The 18,134-nt window shown below is 35.8% G+C and overlaps 1 protein-coding gene across 1 annotated transcript in view; it reads right to left on the bottom strand.

Annotated features, from left to right (window-relative positions):
• The window catches only part of LOC150098009 (spliceosome-associated protein CWC27 homolog), a 243,340-nt gene that overhangs the window by 76,555 nt on the left and 148,651 nt on the right, over positions 1-18,134 (bottom strand). The window lies entirely within an intron of this gene.

Raw genomic sequence — 18,134 nt, 5'->3', positions numbered from 1 at the left:
GGTTAAACAAGGCCCCGTTGTTTTCGCCAGGGAACCAGGGCGAACAGCGAAAAGTCAGCTACTGGAACAAATCTGAAAACAAACCCCAACTCAACATCACCAGAGTTAAAGATGGGTACTATCAACATAAGAAGCCTGAATGGCAAAGAAATGGAGCTAGCCGAGGAATTAGATAAGTACCAGATCGACATAATAGGGGTGACTGAAACAAAAAAGACCAAAACTGGTGAGATCTTTCTGAGCAATAAATACAAAATGATATATTCAGGCAATGACAATCAAGGAAAAGAAGGAGTAGACATAGTATTCAACACAAAATACGAGGCTAATCTTCTTGAATGGCAGTCAGTCTCAAGTAGAGTAATGTGGGCAAATATGAGAATGGGGAACTGGACAATGAGACTTATTTGTGCCTATGGTCCCACAGAAGGTTCTACTAAGGTAGAAGTGGAGGAATTTTTTGACACTCTAGAAAAAGCAACTGACACAATGAAAAAGGAAAAGTTGGTCCTTGTTGGGGATCTAAATAGCAGAGTAGGAAATGATTGTGAGACATACAAAAATATTTTGGGAAAATTTGGAGAAAAGCTAATAATAATGGCAAATATCTGATGGATTTCTGCTCAGGACATGGACTGGTTATTACTAACACCATGTTCCAACATAAAAATGTGCACAAATTCACATGGAGAGAAGAGGCTAGGAATAAGAAAAGTCTCATTGACTATGTTTTTGTTGATAGTGATGTTTTCTCCCTGGTGCAGGACACCAGAATGTACCGAGGATTTGAAATTGGAAGTGATCACTATTTAGTCTTGACCAGGATAAAATCGAATTTCATATTGAAAAGAATAACATGTAAGAAAGTTTTAAAGCGAATAAAAGTTGAGCAGCTCTCAGATGTGAATTGTAGACTAAAATACAGAAAGATTATTGAAAAGAAAATGAAAGAGTTTGAGAACAGGAATCAAACCTTGGAGATTCAGTGGCAAACTCTGAAGAAAACATTGATTGATTCTGCCAGAGAGGCATGTGGTGACGTTGTGTGCAAGGATAAAAAAAATTAGAACTCCCTGGTGGACACAGGAAGTTAAAGAGGCAGTGAAGGAAAAGAAGAAAGCATATCAAAAGTTCCTGGCAAATAAGTCAGCTTTTACTCTTACAGAATACAGAGACAAATGTAAGAAAGCTAAACAGTGTGTAAAACTAGCTAAACAAAAGTCATGGGAGGACTTTGGCAAGAATATAGAAAATAAATATCAAGAAGGTGTCAAAATATTCTGGAGGTTGTTGAAGAAGCTTAGGAATGGAGGAAAGAGTGCTGTAAAAGGAGTTACAGATGATAAAGGTGACATGAAAACGGTAGAAAAAGATATCCTTGAAGTATGGAGTAATTACTTTGGAAAACTGCTAAATGAAACAAGCAGTGATGACAGCACAGTGATAAAAAACACTGACCAGGCATGCAGTCAGGAATACATATCCATACTTGAAGTAGAAAAAGCCATCAAAGGCTTGAAATGTGGAAAGGCAGCAGGAGTAGATGATATTCGACCAGAAATGCTGAAGTATGGTGGTATAAAAGTCTTACAGTGGCTGCACTGCATAGTTCAGAAAGCCTGGACAGAGGCACGAATTCCCGATGATTGGAGTAGAGCTCTCATAGTACCCATATATAAAAAGGGAAAGAAAACTGAATGTGAGAATTACAGAGGTATTTCCCTACTGAGTGTTCCTGGCAAAATCTATGCAAGTATACTTGAGAAACGGTTGAGAAGAATTGTGGAAGAAAAGCTTATTGAAGAACAAGCTAGATTCAGGCCAAATAGAGGCTGTCAGGATCAGATCTTCACTTTACGACAAATAGTTGAGAAAGCATGGGAATATAACAAAGATCTATATTTAAGTTTTGTCGATTTGGAAAAGGCATATGACAACGTGCCAAGAGAGAAGCTATTCAATACACTGCAGTTATATGGTGTCAATGGGGCATTATATCAAGCAATACTTAGTCTTTATTTGAGCTGTAAGTCAGCAGTCAGAATTGAAGGAAGTGCAGGAAGATGGTTTAATGTTAAATCTGGTGTGAGACAAGGATGTACATTATCCCCTCTGTTATTCATTATCTATATGGATCACATTATGAAGGAAAGTGGTATTAAACCTGATATCAAAATTGGAGATGTTAATGTCAGCTCTTTGCTTGATGCGGATGATGTTATACTTCTAAATAAATCCGCTACAAGTCTGCAAGATTCTCTGACTAAATTCAATTGCTGTTGTAATAGGTATGGTATGACGGTCAGCAATAAAAAGACAAAGACAATGAAAATAGGCAGAATCATTGAAAATGTCAACTGTGTTGTGAATGGAGAACCTGTGGAACAAGTAAAACATTTCAGCTACTTAGGCACGATTTTTACTGAAGATGGTAAATTAAATATAGAAATAGACAACAGAATTAGCAAAGCTGGTATGGTGGGAAGTCAATTGAATAAATTCATATGGAATAAGAGAGAAATTAGTCGGAACACTAAATTAGCTATATACAAGACAGTGTTCAAACCAGTTTTAACTTATGGATCTGAGAGCTGGGTCAGAAGTAAAACACTTGACCAAAGACTAGAGACCGCAGAAATGAGAGTCCTGAGAAAGATTAGAGGCGTGAACAGATGGCATCAATAGCAATATCATATTAAAAATGAGGATATTAGGAAAGAACTTGACATTGTCAGCATCCAGGAATGCGTTAGCAGAGCTAATCTCAGGTGGTATGGTCACTTAAATAGAATGGGAGAGGAAAGATCAGCAAAACAAGTGTTCTCTGCCAGGTTGGCAGGAAAACGACCCAGAGAAAGACCAAGATATAGGTGGATTGATACGGTACAAAGTGCTTTAGATGATAGAAATATAAGATCTGATAATTTTGGAGTCTTGACAAGTAACAGACTGATTTGGAGGAAAATTGTAGATAGGAAGTTAGTAATGATGTAATTTTTTCATGTAGTACTGTCATATCCTGTACACCCCTTGAGAGTACATGGCAGGAATTTGATGATGATGATGACGTATTACTTCAACCTTGTTATCTCTTTTGAGTCTGACTCCCACTGATGACACCTCAGATTTTGGCAAGATAAGTACTTTAGTTTTCTTTCCTTTGTTTTTACTTGGCTATTTTAATTTTATTTCACTGGTACTAATGGTGGTTTTGCCACATCCCCACTAGCTCTTGGCTATTTAATTAAATATCTGCTGATAGTGCAGTTAATATCTGCACTATGGGATTACTTCTGGCCTATCACAGCCACCATTCTATAGTAGCTCAGTTACAGCATTTGTTGGTGATGGTGGCATAGAATTATTTCCATATTGCAGGATTATTTAATTTTCAGTCTTATGACTGAAAAGTTTCTCTTATCATCATAGTTCCCCCCACTCCCCGAGATAATGGTACCAAGTCCTCTAAGAGTGCAAACTCAAAGAATTGAAATTCCAGGATGTGAAGTAGCAAGATAGATGATTAAACTTTTAAAGAGATAGTTGGGGCTAGCAAGATTTATTTTTTCTTGCCATATGGTGGATGGAAATATTTAATTGGAGTTAAAGATGTGGAAACCAGGGATAAACCCTCATTACAGAGTTTTACATTCCAAGGTAGCATAGTAATTCCTGTAATTCCAATTGTTTAGTTGGTGGGAAGCCAGGTTAAAACAGTAAAAATCAAGAGATTTCCAATAGAATATTCAGAAAACAGTAACGAAATTCTTATCCAGACATTCTTGAAATTGGATAAAATCAGTAACATATGAAAGGGTATATCAGGCGAAGATTCAAACTGGTTTTCTGGCAAGGTCACCTTCACAATGGATATGACAACACCTTTACCATATTTTGTCCACATTGGTACAACCCGAGTTATGGTGAACTATCCCAGGGTACATACCTGCATTGTAGTTCATATGATCACTTGGGTAGCAATTGCCCCAAGGCTAAATGCTTTAACTGTATGGAGATTTGACATATCACTAATCAGTATCTGAAACCTCATCAGAAATGTGAAAGTTCTGAACATCACATTACCACCTGTCCTTTTAGAACTTTTGCTGAAAGATCTGGGGGCATATGTAGAGCCAATTAAAATAGTCAATTACATATTGCAGAGGCATAAAGAACAGTTCCCAGAATCTTCCAATTCAGTTTAATAGATGCAGTGCTTTCAAACAAACTATACTTGGTAAATCACAAAAAGCACATGACAAAATCAGCCAGAAATTAGCCAAAAAATTCTAGAACTGCAGGAGTCACTCTGATATGGATGGAACAACATTAGTTGAAATTAACAATAATGAATCTAGTATAACAACTGAACAGATACAAAATGAAATGCAAATAAATAAAACTGTTATACAAGGAGAAACCAGAGAAGAGGCAGGAAAGTAGGAAAGAGAAGCAGGAAAGCAGGAAATCTGAAAAAACTTAATGTGCAGACAATATCATTAAAAAGGAAAGATGAATTAATAATAAAAATTGAGGATAAACAAAAAAAAATTAAAAGACGAACTAAAAACAAAGAACAAAAGCTAAAAGGAAAAGAAATAAAAAAATGTAAAAATTAGACTGAGGAACCATCTCATGCTAATAAAGGGAAAGTGAGAAATGCAATTAAAGAAAAAATAATAAAGTTAACTGATGCAAAGTTTTCTCAATATGATTATCATCTATATGAAAAGAAAATAACTAGCTTCCAAATCAGGAACAGTAGCCATGAAATTGAAATAATGGCAAGCAAATTTAAACAACAGGAAAATAATTTACAAGAGGGCTGCCAGTTGCTCCTTCACAGACTGAAGACCTCATCAGGTTCATCTAAAATTTACAAGTTAAAGACTCACCAGTGACACTTCATTAATCATATCATTTCCCTTCTGCATTGCCTCATTAAAGGTATAAGGATTCCACAGGCCAGTTAAAGAAGAAGCTTTATGGAAATTTATGCTACACCATAATATCAGGTTTTTGTTTCTCATAAGATGATATCTGCAGAAGCAGATATCATCTTATGATTTATTATTTACAATTTACAACTTGTAAATAGGGAAATGAACTAAATAAACAGGAATAAGAAAAAGTTAATTATTATATGTAGCTTTCCAGGCTTCTCTGTTTTGAGCCAGTTGAATTATTTCTCATGGAGAGAGACAGAATCTATGCTGATAAGGTGGTTAATATACTGCCAGAATTGTTTAATTGGTCTTCCTCTCTGTCTTTGTCCATTTGAGGTGGCATATAAAACTAAGATGTCAAAGTATGGAGAAGGAAGATGTCTCAGTTGATGTCCAAACCAATCAAGTTGACGGCTGCATTGGGTTTCAATCAAGGATTTTTGGTTTGCCTCTTCTAAAACAGCGGAATTACAAATATGATCCTTCCAGTCTTAAAGGTTGTATTAACGCTATTAATGGTTTTTATTGCTTTTTGGGTGGAAACCTTCCATGTTTCTCCAATATATAAAAGATAGCCTGAGAGGTTGGTTTGTAAAGCTTAATTTTTGTTTCCAAGGTAATGAGGGGCGATTTCCATATATTTCTTAGATTCCTATGTTGATTGAGAGCTTTATATTTTCTTAATATTATGTCATTTAGGGTATTATTTATATTTGAGCTTAAGTATTCAAAGTCTTCTACTTTTTCTCAAGGATGGTTGTGTTCTGTAATAATGGAACCTTGTACTATATTTGTGAGTATTTTAGTTTTATTTGAGTTGACTGTCAATTCAAATATTTTTGCAGCTTGGCATAGTTTATCAAAGTGTTGTTGCACCTTGGATAAAGATGAACCTATTAATATTATATCATCTGCATAGCTGAGGTCACTGAGACAGAGTTGTTTATCATTGGTTGTTAACGTTGCATCAAATTCGTCCTCAACCATCCTGAAAATGTAGTCTAGGGTTATAAAAAGGAAGGGAACCAAGGTGTCTCCTTGTAGAACTCCTGTTGTTATAGGAAATTTTTGACAATTCCCCATTGACAAGAACACGGGCATGAAAATATTGATAAGGTGCTGCAATTGCTTCAGTGATTTTGTTGGCAATACCATAATGAAAAAAATGCTAAACATGTTAATTCTACTAATGGAATCAAATGCCTTTGTGAAGTCTATGAAATTGAGAATAAGAGGAATATTCTTGTCTTTAATAATCTTCTTACACTGTGAATGTGTTCTAATGCGCTTCTGTTCTTTAGGAATCCTGCCTAGTTTTCCTTAATTATATAAGGTTCTATATGATTAAGAATCATTTTATTGTAAAGTTTCAGAGCTATAGGTAGTACAGTTATTCTATGGTAGTTTTTCGGTTTATTTAGGTTTCCTTCTTTTGGTATCTGTATGATTATACCTTCTTTCCAATGGGGAGGTATTTCCCCTGTTCTGAAAGCATTACTGCATATATTGAGGAAAATATTCTGTAGTTGGTCGCCACTATGGAGTTTTGCTTTGACTGTAATTCCATCAGTCCCTGCAGTTTTATCTGTTTTTTTGCTTGCTGAGTGCTGTTTTGAGTTCATCAAGACAGTGAAGTTGTTGCAGTTTATAGGCATTTCTTCACTTATTTTGATTCTGGGGACTGGAGTTTGTGAAATGTTTTTAATGTTAAGTAAACTTTTAAAGTAGTTTTTCCATTCTGATAATTCTTTATCTTTGTCTTCTATAGTTTTACCATCTTTATCTTTAATTCTTAATTTTTTGGGTTTCCTTTCTTTGTTACTAAGATGCTTCACAATCTGAAAAGATTCTATGGTCTTATGTTTTCTATGATAATCCTCCAAAGTTTGACATATATTTTCTATGTGGAATTCTTTGTCTCTTTTTAGGGACTCATATACTTGGTTATTTATTATCCCAAAGTTCTGCTTTATCTGTTCACTGTTGAGATGTCTCATTTTTTGTTTGGGGATATTTCTGAGATTAATCAGTTTTATAGAATTCTGTGACACCCAGTTTTCTACTGAATAGATTTATCCAGTACTTCTGTTGCATCTTCTTTGATTAAATTATTGAAGTTGTCGTTATTTTCAGTGTTATTACTCATGTTTTTTAGTTGTTTGCAAATGGCATCTTTATATTTGTTTTGGGTTGAGGGATCTTCTAAACTATTCCATTTTATATATCTTGTTGCTGTTTTCTTTGAGTTGCTAGCTGTTAGCCGAGGCTTGATGTGAGCACTAATGATTCTGTGATCCAAGTTAAGAAAAAAGGTGTTGTAGGCTCTACAGTTATATATTGATCTAACTCATTTGCCATTTATAAGAATGTGATCAAGTTGAGATTTTGATCCAATTGGGTGCTCTCTTGTCCATTTTCTGTTTGCGCAGTGAGGAAATTTGGTGTGAAGAATGGTATAGTTGTGGTCATTGCAAAGTTCTGAAAGCAGATCCACTGTGATTTGTTCTGTGGTGATGTGTATATTTCCCTATATTTCTGGTGGATTCTGCTAAGTCTGCTCCAATTTGTGCATTAAAATTTCCACCTATTATGTGGCAGTTATGCAATGGGAGGTTTTTGAAAGATAAGTGGCAAGCTCTTTGTAAAATTATGATTTGTTATCTTCTTTAGCAACTCCTGTGGGCTTGTATACTGAGTTACGTAATAGTTGCCTTGGGGTTTGGATCCAATGTTATGGATAATATTCTATTCGAAACTTCCTCTATTGCAAAGATTTCATTAAATAATTTTTTACTGACTAAGATTCCTATGCCACCATTGCCATATTTTCCTGCTGAAGAATAAACTAAAGTCCATTTTTTTGTCTGTTAATGCAGTTTCATTCCAGTCCATGTCGGTTTTCCAGTGGTGTTCTTGGACACAAATTGCATTGATTTCATTCAGTTCAGCTCCTTTGCATAGCTCAAAGAAATGTCCACATTTTAAGAGTATGCATATATTATAACTGGAAACAATTAAAGGTGTTTTCCAAATTTTGGATTTAGAGGGCTTGCTCTTTTCCTTTATGATCGACTGGTTTCCAGGAAGGCTTTCGCCAGACAATGTCATGTTCACTCTCAAGGTGGAAGGATCAGGGCAAGCTCTAGATTTATTTGTTCTGTTTCCTTTCATAATCATTTTTGAATCCACACATTGGGAGATTAGCCCTAATATGCATCACCTGTTGGTCCATGGGAAGTATTTCATTTCCCCCCTACCACCCATTTCTGAGAGGCTTTCCCCTATCTGCCACCTGGAGACATGCCCTCTAGGGGTCACAGGCTGCAGATATAAAGATATAAAAACTCAGACATCCACTTCTTTCTTATTGGAGCTTTTTAAGATTTTACAGGGCTGGAGTGGGAGGGGTATTATTCTTGCCAGCCCCCTCCTTGAGTTCATTCTGTAATATAAAAAGGGATGCAGAAGGAAGAACATTGACAAGAGACAGAAAATACTGTGAATTTGTAATAAGGTTTATAAATGTTTATGCTTCATCCAATGGAAGAGTAAGACGAAAATCTTCCAGGAATTGCAGCTATATTTATATAGTGCCCACCACATCACAGCAGCTGAAGACTGGAATTGTATTGAAAACTCCACATTAGACAAATTAGAAATACACCCCAGAAGTGAAAAATGCACAGTTCAAAATATATCTGGACAATACTTAACTAGCAGATGTGGAGGATTTGTAATCCTAATTTCCAGGTTTCCAAGTACATGAATCAAGGTATAGGGATTAGTCTTGATTGAATTTATATCTATTCTTGCCTTGTGAATAAGGTAATTCAGATAAAACATCTTGACATCGACATGTCAGATCAATAATCCAGTTCTACTTAATTTCCACTGCATGGAACAAGTAGAGATCAGTTCCAGACTATGGAGACTTCCACCAAATTTCCTGTTGATTTTTTCTACTGAACTCCAGGCCCTCTGTTCAAACTGGAATAATGTTATCTGGAAGTGGGATACATGGTTAAAATTCAAACAAGCAATAAAACAGAATATGATTGGATGGGGGAAGGAACAGGCTTTCCTCAAAAGAAAGAAGGTTGAAAGACCTGTATAAAGAGAGAAGCTGGTTCACAGCAAACTAACACAATGGTACAGAATGCAACAACATCATTAGAAACTAAAATAAATTTAGTTCAATCCTTTATCCAAGTGTGAGCAAACAAAGTTTGTGCCTGAAAGTATCTTCAGAACTGGGGTAAGGTGGTACAACACCGGGCAACTCGTTGCAAAGGTGGAGCAAGCTAACATCACTCCTATCACAGTATCTCCCATAATGCAAAACACATCTCCTTGCGGATATGTATAATGTTATGCATTAAGGGAAGGGCCACTACCCAGACTAGTTTTGACCTTTATTGAGGTCTCTTCAGATAGGAGTGATGTTAGCTTACTCCACCTTTGCAACGAGTTGCCCGGTGTTGTACCACCTTACCCCAGTCCTGAAGATATTTTCAGGTGCAAACTTTGTTTGCTCACACTTGGATAAAGGATTTAACTAAATTTATTATAGTCTAACCAAGTGAAAAATAAACTTTCAACATCTTTCTCTAAATCCAGAGTAATTTAATAAAAAGGTGGCACACCGTTTGGCAACTCCTATAGGTAGAGATGACCTTGCTCTCACTGAAGAGACCTCAATAAAAGTCGAAACTAGTCTGGGTAGTGGCACTTCCCTTAATGCATAACATTATACATATTCGCAAGGAGATGTGTTGTGCATTATGGGAGATACTGAGATAGGAGTGATGTTAGCTTGTTCCACCTTTTCAACAAGTTGCCCGGTGTTGTACCACCTTACCCCAGTCCTGAAGATACTTTCAGGTGCAAACTTTGTTTGCTCACACTTGGATAAAGGATTAAACTAAATTTATTATAGTCTAACCAAGTGTAAAATAATCTTTCAACATCATTAGAAACATTAATATAGAGATAAAAGTGAAAAGGCAGAAACAAGTGGAAAAATGAATTTTAAAATAAGAATAGAGCAGCACTTAGTAGATAGCTCTTCAGCTGCATTCTTCAATAGACAGTTCACCAAATTCTGTGAAGAAAGGACTATCACCCAAATCTGAATGGATGGTAGAAGACACGTCCACCACTCAAGACATTCCTGACTCCTTTCAAAAACACAAAAAATCTGTTTGAAGACTTGTGGGAAATTATAACTCTTAGATCATTAATGAGCTTTCCTGTCTATATCCAAGACAGGCTTGGACAAATCCATTACAGCACCTAAGTTACCACAGCCTATAAAGAATGACAGACAAGGAAATCCTCAGGACCTGATGGACTAGGGATAGAAATTTACTGCACGGCCTGGGATTTTATTCTTTCCATTCTAGTTATACTATTTAATTCTTTTCTCTCTACAGGCCACATAATAAGTGCATTTATAGCAACTCATATCATCCTCATTCCAAAAACCAAATAGAGATCATACCTTAATCAGCAGCTGGAGACCTATATCTCTATTTAATACTGACTACAAGATATTTTTCTGCATTATCAATAACAGTTTCAAAGTGTGAATGAAATACATAATTAAAAGCACACAGGTATATGGAGTTCCAGGCCAAGCAGTAGAATTAAATCTGTTTCTACTATGAGATCTACTCCACCTAGTTAATATGAAAAGCAGCCAATGGCAGTGCTATCAATAGACCATAATCAAGCATTTGATAATGTCTGGCATCCTTTTCTGTTCCATATTCACCAGAAAAGTGGTGTGGACAAAGACTACTATCTGTTAGTAAAGGAGCCTATGCCAATTCAACTACCTATGCCTTAGTTAATGGGTTCCTATCAGAGTCGGTCAAAATTCTAATAATATAAGCACGTAAATACAAGAAAGATATTTAATTAGCCAAATATTTTGGTCTGAAAATTGCAGACCATCTTCAGTGGCACTACAAGAACAGTTTTAAAAAAATACAAGGTGGAATACTAACAATAGATCATTTAAAAATAGAACAAGCCGCGTGATGTTATATCACTAAGTATTAAAGAGAATATTATTAAGCATAGACATGATTGAAATAAAGATATTAATTAACAATATTAAATAACATAAAATTCATATGAATTAATGAGTTATCCTGATTAGACCGAAATATTTGGCTAATTAAATATCTTTCTTGTGTTTACGTGCTTATATTATTCAATCTTTGTCACAAAAGAACCCATTAACGCCCTAGTTAATAGGTTCCTATCAGACTCAGTCAAAATTTGAATAATATAAGCACATAAACACAAGAAAGATATTTAATTAGCCAAATATTTTGGTCTGAAAATTGCAGACCATCTTCAGTGGCACTACAAGAACAGTTTTAAAAAATACAAGGTGGAATACTAACAATAGATCATTTAAAAATAGAACAAGCCACGTGATGTTATATCACTAAGTATTAAAGGAAATATTATTAAGCAGAGACATGATTGAAATAAAGATATTAATTAATAATATTAAATAACATAAAATTAATATGAATTAATTATAGTAGCAAGGCCCATACGTTGGTCATACATAACTGGTAATTAGTTTAAGGAATTAACAACGCATATAAAGTATATTAATTAAAGGTAACTTTAATGAATAACTTCTATATTTCGGCAAAGTGTGGAGGGGGTTGTGGTTTACTGGTTTTAGTATTTTTTGGATTTTTTTGGGTTATAGCCATTGGCTAAGAAAGTGTTGAGGATGTGGTTTAGTTCAGTAGTTAGGGCCTTGTCATATAACAGGGCAAAATTAATCTGCTCAGATGATAAGGCCCTAACTACTGAACTAAACCACATCCTCAACACTTTCTTAGCCAATGGCTATAACCCCAAAAAAATCCAAAAAATACTAAAACCAGTAAACCGCAACCCCCCCTCCACAATAAAGATTACACCAAATCTATCATCATCCCCTACATCCAGGGCACCTCTGAGAAAATAACCGATGTCGTCAAAAAATATGACCTTACTTCTTGTTACAGACAATAAAAAAAGTTGGCATCCCTTATCCGCTCTAAGACCAACCACTTCCCCTAAACCTACCTGGTGTATACCAGGTCCCTTGCAGCTGCAAATTGTCCTACTTTGGCCAAACAGGCAGAACAAATATCAGGATTTCAGAACACAAAGACTACATCTAGTTTCACCAGTACAGCCGCTCTGGGCTGGCAGACCATGCCTTAGATACCCACCATAGAATTCGTTGGAAGAAAACAAAAATAATACACTGCGGCAAGTTTAAATATGGAAGATTATTCAAGGAATCATCAGCAGCTCTAAAAAACGTTCCTAACCTCAATAAATTTGGGTGCATGAAACTACCCCAAATTTGGGAGACTTACATTATGAGAACTTCAGCCCAACTGCCAAGACAACCAAATTAGCCCCAGAGGGCACCATTAGGACTTTAGGATTCCAATAGTAGTTTCTTGCTTTCTTCCTCATTTGCTTTTGTTAGTGCCTGCGTGCACATACCATATCTTTATGTTCCTGAAGATGGCAACGTGACGTTGCCGAAATATAGAAGTTATTCATTAAAGTTACCTTTAATTAATATACTTTATATGCATTGTTAATTCCGTAAACTAATTACCAGTTAATATGAATTAATGAGTTATCCTGATTAGACCAAAATATTTTGCTAATTAAATATCTTTCTTGTGTTTACATGCTTATATTATTCAATCTTTATGTCACAAGTATCCTTAAAATATCAAATTAAAATATCAGTCAAAATTCAAAAAGGAGTCAAAAAGCAAGGTTGCCCTCTTAATCCACTGCTCTTTGCATTGGTTCTTGAACCTTTCTTGCAGGAAGCTGACAATACTCATGCTGTGCGAGGAATAAGTTCTTTCAACTATGAAGAAAAATAAGGTATTAGCATTTGCTGATGATCTAATAAGCATTTTGAGAGATAATAATTCCATATGCACCTTTTTTGGCATTTTGGAAAAATTTAGCAAAATCTGTGGATTAACTGCCAATGCTGACAAGACAAAATTAAAAGTTTTGGAAAGTAGCATCTTGGGGCATTCTCTTTGGGCTAACCCCTAAAAGGAAACCTCTCACTATAGTTGGAATTCCCTTCTCCACATACCAAATATTATCAGTTTAAGAACTTATATACAAAAACATTGAAGCCTTAGAAGATTGGAAAATGAGGCCACTTTTTTTGTTCTTCTAAAGCTATAGTACTTAAAACCATAATATTCCCAGCTCAGCTGTGCATAATAAATATTACAGACATTACAAAAGCTGAAGAAAAACAATTATATATTAAACCAGTGCAATTTTTTGGTCCAGCCAATACCAAGAAGTTTAAAAAAAATTTCTTTAACTATCAAAAAAGAGGCTTTGGGCTTCCAGTGTTAAAATTCCCTGCATTTTACGCAATAGAGCTTTTAAAATTCCATAAATATTGCAGACTAATCACACAAGTGCAGACCTCCTCCGTGACTACTAGGTTATCACCCCCCCCCCTCCCCATTTGATGTAAAAGGTTCAAATGCTGACTGTTTCTGAATACTGCAACATTCTGGCATTGAAATTCTTTCTATTAATAAAAGCAAAATTTGGTATAAAGAAATCTTTACCCTCTTTTGCCATAAACTTCCACAGTTGGGTACTGACAATAATAGGGTACCCTAAAAGGAGGAATCTTGCTTGGAGTATTGCATTTGGTCACCTTCCAGTAAATGCCATCAAATGTACTTTAACATCAGAGATGCAATCTGTGACATCCGTTACTGATTGGAAAGAGTAGAACATATATTCTGCAGCTTCCCTCTTGCTCTGTGTATTTGGAACAGATTCTTTTTTGCAGTATTCTCCACCTGTCAGTAATGGGAAGATTATTTGAATTTTCATAATTAATGAATTAAAATACCATTTATGGAAAGACAGGAAAAAACATGGATTTTAAAACCAGCAACAATATGACATACAAATGCTTTATAATATTGTATTGTGAAAATCTTACTGTTCAGTTAGACGATTTTTGTATTTAGAAAGAAGAATTCTAGGAGATGCTAAATATTTGGTTAAGTGGTTTAGACCATCTGCATTATGCAAAATTCACCAGATGGAGATAAAATTCTGTCTATTTTTACTATGAGAGGTTTTTTTAAATGGTTCTATCATATTAAGTTCATTAGAGTCTTACAGTCAATTATTGCAGGAATGACTAGAGAGTAATCACAACTAGAAAAGGCAAAACTCCAGGCTGCAGATAATGCTAACCACCTAATCAACTGGTCTTTTGATTGTTCAGCTGCATGAGACCGGTGAAAAAGAAAAAAGCAATAACCTTTGGCTACATGATGATATACAAAAGCTGAGGCCTTTTTCTCTATCTCTCATGCTATTCATGTGTCTTTTCTCTTTTCTAATACTATCAGACTTGCCTGCACCCCTATACTAACTCTAGGCCTATGATGAACACCCCTTTACTTTTTCACCTCAATAAAGATTGGGACCAGTCTGGATAGCTCCCCTTCCCATGATGTTATCAGTGTAACCCAACTCTTCCCTTAGTTTATCATTTGTCTCTCCCCCATCTCCCCCAGTCCACTTTATACTGTTAATTCTTCTTAAGCACTTTGATTCAAACCTTTTGATCAGTCTTCTGGTGGCTAATCTGACTGATCTTCAAGTCTTTCCACAGTAGGCCAACTTTCAGGAAAAAAGGGACTCTGCATATATCGGGGGGGGGGACTTTAAGGGTCAAAGCTGTATAACTGAGAGGAGACCTCCACATAGCCTTTAAAGGAATGCGGAGAACCGACCAGGGCTTCTGACCTAATGTCCAATCCTCACCTTCTCATGGTGCACCCTGTTAGGTATCTACCTGGTTACTGAACGAATGAGGATGGGCTGGCAATTTGAGATTTAACAAACCGAATTGTATTCTTATCGACTTAAACCAAAATATAAAATGATGGTACAACATGACAGAATTTCATGTGGGTGGTGCGTCACCCAGTTAAACAAAGTCACCCATTATTTTTGCCAGGGAACCAGGGAAAACAACGAAAAGTCAGCTACTGGAACAAATCCTAAAACACACCCCAACTCAACATCAGAGTTCAAGACTAGTACAACATAAGAAGCCTGAATGGCAAAGAAATGGATCAAGCAGAGGAATTGGATAAGCACCAGATCGACATAATACGGGTGACTGAAACAAAAAAGAAAAAAAAAAGAAAACATAATACGGGTGAAAAAGAAAGGCAAAATGGACAATGAGACTGATTTGTGCCTATGGTCCCACAGAAGGTTTAACTAAGTAGAAGTGGAGGAATTTTTTGAGGCTTTAGAGAAAGCAACTGACACAATGAAAAAGGAAAAGTTGGTCCTTGTTGGGGATCTAAATAGCAGAGTAGGAAATGATTGTCAGACATACAAAAATATTTTGGGAAAATTTGGAGAAAAGAGAAAAGCTAATAATAATGGCAAATATCTGATGGATTTCTGCTCAGGACATGGACTGGTTATTACTAACACCATGTTCCAACATAAAAATGTGCACAAATTCACATGGAGAGAAGAGGCTAGGAATAAGAAAAGTCTCATTGACTATGTTTTTGTTGATAGTGATGTTTTCTCCCTGGTGCAGGACACCAGAGTATACAGAGGATTTGAAATTGGAAGTGATCACCATTTAGTCTTGAGCAGGATAAAATTGAATTTCATATTGAAAAGAACATGTAAGAAAGTTTTAAAGTGAATAAAAGCTGAGCAGCTCTCAGATGTGAACTGTAGACTAACATATACAAAGATTATTGAAGAAAAAATGAAAGAGTTTGAGAACAAGAATCAAACCTTAGAGATTCATTAGCAAGCCCTGAAGAAAACATTGATTGATTGAGCCATGAGAGGCATGTGGTGAGGTTGTCTGCAAGGATAGAAAAATCGGAACTCGGACACAAGAAGTTAAAGAGGCAGTGAAGGAATGCTTAACAAAAGTTCCTGGCAAATAAATCAGCTTGTGCTCTTAGAGAATACAGAGACAAATGTAAGAACGCTAAAGACAGTGTAAAACTAGCTAAAAAGTCATGGGAAGATTTTGGTAAGAACATATAAAATAAATATCTAAAAAGTGGCAAGATATTCTGCAGGTTGTTGAAGAAGCTCAGAAATTGAGGAAAGATTGCTGCAAAAGGAATTAGAAATGATAAAGGTGACATGAAAACGGGAGAAATAGATATCCTTGAAGTATGGATTAATTACTTCGAAAAATTGCTAAATAAAACAAGCAGTGATGACAGCACAGTAAAAAAACACTCAACAGGCATGGTGTCATTAATATACAGGGTGTTCGGGATAAATTTGACAGTTTCGTAAGGAAAAAGAAAATCTTCTTTGTATCTATTAAATTTAATGAATTGACAAAAAAACATTACAGGCAGAGTTAATTACAATACTATCAACAAGATTTTCTCAAAATAACCACCATTAGCATCGATCACAGCTTCAATTCTGCTTCGGAACCTCGAACAAGCTGATGCTACAGTCTCCCTGGGAAGGGCCGCAAAAACTGTTTTAATTTTATCCATTAACTGGGCTTTTGTATTACTGGAAGTGCGATTGGTGTCTTTTTCAACTGCGCCCCATACAAAATAATCCATGGGGTTAAGGTCTGGGGAGTTTGGAGGCCAAACATTTGGACTGGTGAAGTCGTAGAAATTTTCAGACAACCATTTTTGACTTTTCCCAGAGGTGTGGCAAGGGGCCGAATCCTGCTGCCATACATACGGCCTACCATTGGCTACCCTTGTTATCCAGGGCTTGACTACAGTTAGCAACTCCACGAACAAAGCCCGAATTCCAATGCCAGGGTTCTTCAACACCTGTTCCCGCAGATTTGCGAGGAATTCTGCTGTACGAACGCAATCAGATCGTCTGCTAGGGATCTTTCTTCTTGCTACATCCTCGTAGTCACCATTGCAAGTCTCTAGTTCATGCCTGATTGTTTTTACTGTATTCAGGGAGCATTGGGCAACAGTCGTAATATCCTTATTTTGATGGCGGGCACGAATCATCATGATACAAGTTATTCTCTTCCATGATTCAGGTGGGTTCCAGCTATCCATCCTTTCTGACATCTTGTATATGAATGAAGAAGGGTCCAAACTTTTAAATGAAGAGAAGTGTGTGTTAATACATGTAACTTACGGAAAAATATAATTAATTATAAATATGTCAAATTTATCCCGAACACCCTGTATATCCATATCTGAAGTAGAAAAAGCCATCAAAAGACTGAAATGTGGAAAGGTAGCTGGAGTAGATGATATTCGACCAGAAATGCTCAAATATGGAAGTATAAAAGTCTTACAGTTGCTTCACTGCATGGTTCAGAAGTCCTGGAGAGAGGAACGAATTATATATATAAAAATAAATATATAAAATATATTTATAATTTATTTAAAATTATAAAAAAAAAGAGAAATAGATATATAAAATATATAAAAAGAGAAATAAATCTGAATGTGAGAATTACAGAGGTATTTCTCTACTGAGTGTTCCTGATAAGATATATGCAAGTATACTTGAGAAACGGATGAGAAGGATTGTGGAAGAGAAGCTTGGTCAAGTACAAGCTGGATTCAGGCCAAATAGAGGCTGTCAGAATTAGATTTTCACTTTATGACAAATAGTTGAGAAAGCATGGGAATATAACAAACATCTGTATTTAAGTTTTGTAGATCTGGAAAAGGCATATGACAAGTGCATATAGACAATCTGTTCAAAACGCTTCGGTTATATGGTGTCAAGCAATACTTAGTCTTTATTTGAGTTGGAAGTCAGCAATTAGAATTGAAGGAAGTACAGGAAGACGGTTTAATGTTAAATCTGGTGTGAGACAAGGATGTACATTATCCCCTCTGTTATCCATTATCTATATGGATCACATTATGAAGGAAAGTGGTATTAAACCTGATATCAAAATTGGAGATGTTAATCTCAGCTCTTTGCTTAATGTGGATAATGTTATACTTCTAAATAAATCTGTCACAACTCTTCAAGATTCCCTGACTAAATTGAATAACTGTTGCAATAGATCTATTATGAAGGTCAGCAATAACAAGACGAAGACAATGAAAATAGGCAGAAGCATTGAAAATATCAACT

Source organism: Typopeltis vanoorti, chromosome 16, assembly GCF_054136105.1.
Source record: "Typopeltis vanoorti isolate ZY-2024b chromosome 16, IOZ_Tvanoo_1.0, whole genome shotgun sequence".
NCBI lineage: Eukaryota > Metazoa > Arthropoda > Arachnida > Uropygi > Thelyphonidae > Typopeltis > Typopeltis vanoorti.
Note: the sequence above shows the minus strand (reverse complement) of the source record. Positions and strands in the feature narration are given on the sequence as shown.